General features: G+C 36.5%; 1 pseudogene; it reads left to right on the forward strand.

The window, feature by feature from the left end:
• Positions 1-676: 676 nt before the first annotated feature.
• Positions 677-1258, forward strand: LOC143607611 (ethylene-responsive transcription factor ERF096-like; annotated as a pseudogene).
• Positions 1259-3163: the final 1905 nt, after the last annotated feature.

Here is a 3163-nt window from a genome sequence, read left to right on the forward strand (position 1 = left end):
GTTTTACACATGGTCAACTTTATATAGATTTATCAAGAGTGAAGAGTAGAAGTGAATAAAAAATGAATACTTATTTTAGATAAGTAATAGAAAGTTGCGAACAAAGCAAAAAAATATTGTTTATAAGTAAAAATTTGTAGCTTTTGAAGTTTATGTTTTAAGTTTAAATTTTGTTTGTAAACATTCTACTATGTAATGTCATTTTTATAAGTTCATATCTTTCAATATTATCTTTTCGTTTCAATATGATTTACAATATAAATTATATTGCTGTCAGCACAAAATATATATTAAAAAAATGTTGTTTGAAATTATATATCCGTTTACTTGCATGGTTTTTATATTTCTGCCCGTGAAATACACGGGTCAATAACCTAGTTTATCTTAAAAAAGCTCAATTAGATATTACGAGTAGTCACAAACGTTGCTTTAAAAGAAAAAAAAAAGACATGGATTTTAAAAGTGTAAATCCTTAAATTGTGTGTTCTTATTGGTGGGAATAATCAATGAATCCAGTCACTCACGTAGGCTGCATATACCTCCTATATATATATGATAATAACTAGATGCTCAAAGACAATAGTGTCTAAATCGAATAACAACCTCGTAATTTAACCAAATCCAACGACTTTTCTTCTTCTTCTTCTTCTTCTTCTTCTCAATCTTCCGACACCCTACTAGATTCGACACCATTTTGGACCACAAATTCCATTTTCAGGTACCCTTTTCTTTAACCTTTTCAAATCCATGTTCCCTTCTCGGCCAACTATAAAAGCCACTGCAGCTTCTCTAATCACCTGCAAATCAAGAAAACCGACACCCATGGATCGCGGTGGTGGCACTGGCCGCGGGGGCTCTTCCTCGCACCCTCCCAAAGACGGAGATGGTGGCGGAGATGAGGTTAAGTATAGGGGGTGTTAGACGCCGCCCGTGGGGGAAGTACGCCGCCGAGATACGTGACCCGAACAAGCAAGGGGCTCGGGTTTGGCTCGGGACGTTTGCCACCGCAGAGGAGGCGGCCCGGGCTTATGACCATGCCGCCTTTGAGATGAGAGGTCACATGGCGGTTTTGAATTTTCCTGCGGAATACCCGCCTACCTTTTCTGCTGCTGCGTATAATGCGGCTGCGACTGCGGCCACGGGTGCCTCGTCTTCGGTGGGAACGAACCGGGAAGTGTTTGAATTTGAATGCTTGGATGATAAGTTGTTGGAGGATCTTCTTGATTATGATGAAGGCAAAAACAAAAACAAGAAATGAATCACTTGAAAAGTTGTATGGTTTGGAACATTAATAATTATATGATTAAAGGGATTGTTGCAGCTTGCATGAATGTTTTCTTGCAAAATTATGTAATAAAATAAATTAGTTTAGATGATATGAGATATGAGAGTATTTGTACAATAAAAATGGCTCCTTTTTGACAAAAAGTGAAGCAGCTGACTGTGTGTTCGAGTGGTTTGTACTCTCTTGTTTGGCTGATTAAAGTCAAACTCAATGATATGGATACGAAGGCTTGACTAATCTCCTGGTCTACTTAGAATATGATTGTCACCCTTAAGTCAGTTATTTGTTGGAAAATCTTGAAATTTGCATTGTCTTATGTGCCGTTTGTTTTTTTAGAGATAAATGTTTACAGTCTGCAGATTATATCTGCAGATATCTGTAGAAGAAGAGGTGAACTAAATCTCTACAGTATGTTAGAGGAAGACTGTTTGTTTTTTAACGTCTGTAAACTACTAAGATAAACTAGTGGTGGTGTATGAACGGTGGTGGTGGTGGACGGTGATGGTAAATGGTGGATGGTGGTGGGTTGTAGTGGTGGTGGTAATGGGAGACAGTGGTGGTGGTGGTGGCGGACAGTGGGTGGTGGTGGACAGTGGGTGTTGGTAGGTGGCGGTGTTTAACCTTCTGCAGACCTTAGAAGATCTTGTAAGTGGTTAAGCCAAGTTTGCGTCAAGAAGAGTTCGCGCACTCGTGTTTTAGTGGAATGTACTAAAACAAATAGTCCGCAGATAACAATGTATGCATGTGGTTTGCGCGACGCAGAAAAAGAGTCTACGCAGATCTTTTCTAAGAAACAAACACCGCCTTAAAGTGACAAGCATGGACAATGAGGATACAAGAACATGTACATGAAATTTGATCTTGATCAATATCGGCACTCTTTATGTTTATTATAACTCTTGAGTCTTGACACGTCAATAATATATACTATAGAATTTATTTATTTATATTAAAACCTTAACTAGGAACATAAGATAACATGTTCTATGAAACTAAATAACTCATAACATTTTTAAATTTTTATCATACTAAATAAACATACCAAATAAATGAGTAAAGTGTCATAAGTATCCTGAAGTTTGATCAAATATGCAAATTTCATTCAAAAACTTTGTTTTTTGCAACTGGACCATCGATGTTTACCAATTTTTGTCAATTACGTCCTAATAGCTAACTTCGTTAGTTTTCATCATTAATTCAGGAAAATTATGGACATTTCACCTTTTTATTTATTGACATATTTCTTAATGATATAAATATGATTGTTTTTCTAACGGAATAATATATTATTATTATTATTATTATTATTATTATTATTATTATTATCAATTAATCATGTCCCCACCCCCACCTCCAACCTCAACCCCAACCCTTTCTTCATCAAAATCCCACCATCAGACACCACCGGCCAAATCCCACCATTGCCACCTCCTCCCATAATCATCGTCACCACCTTCTTCATCTTCGCAAACCATCATCAATCAAGAGAGAGGGAGAGAGAAAGGTGGAACCGATCTCTAGCCATAACCATACAACTTCATCCGACGAAATGAAGAGGAATGAATCATCAACCTTCGTCTAGCTTTCTCTTATGAATGTCACACACTCAACCTACGGCAGAACATGCCGGGTCGCGAAATAATTGTGTCATAACTCAAAAGACACTAAAGTAAAAACACGTGTCAATATCTAAATTATTCATTTCATATATCAAGTACACAAAGCAGAACATTGTCTCAAAAGAAATAAACATTAGAATTTAAATAATTAAAAATAAAAGTTCATCATCATTCATCATGCATTCTAAGGTCCAAACTATTCTTTAACTTCTTTCTTCATCCCTAAAAGCAACCTGTGTCATACGTGAAAATATATAGT

The sequence above is a fragment of the Bidens hawaiensis genome, unplaced genomic scaffold (genome assembly GCF_021521415.1).
Source record: "Bidens hawaiensis isolate Kalapana, Puna unplaced genomic scaffold, B.hawaiensis_p1.1 tig00084076_1, whole genome shotgun sequence".
Taxonomy (NCBI): domain Eukaryota; kingdom Viridiplantae; phylum Streptophyta; class Magnoliopsida; order Asterales; family Asteraceae; genus Bidens; species Bidens hawaiensis.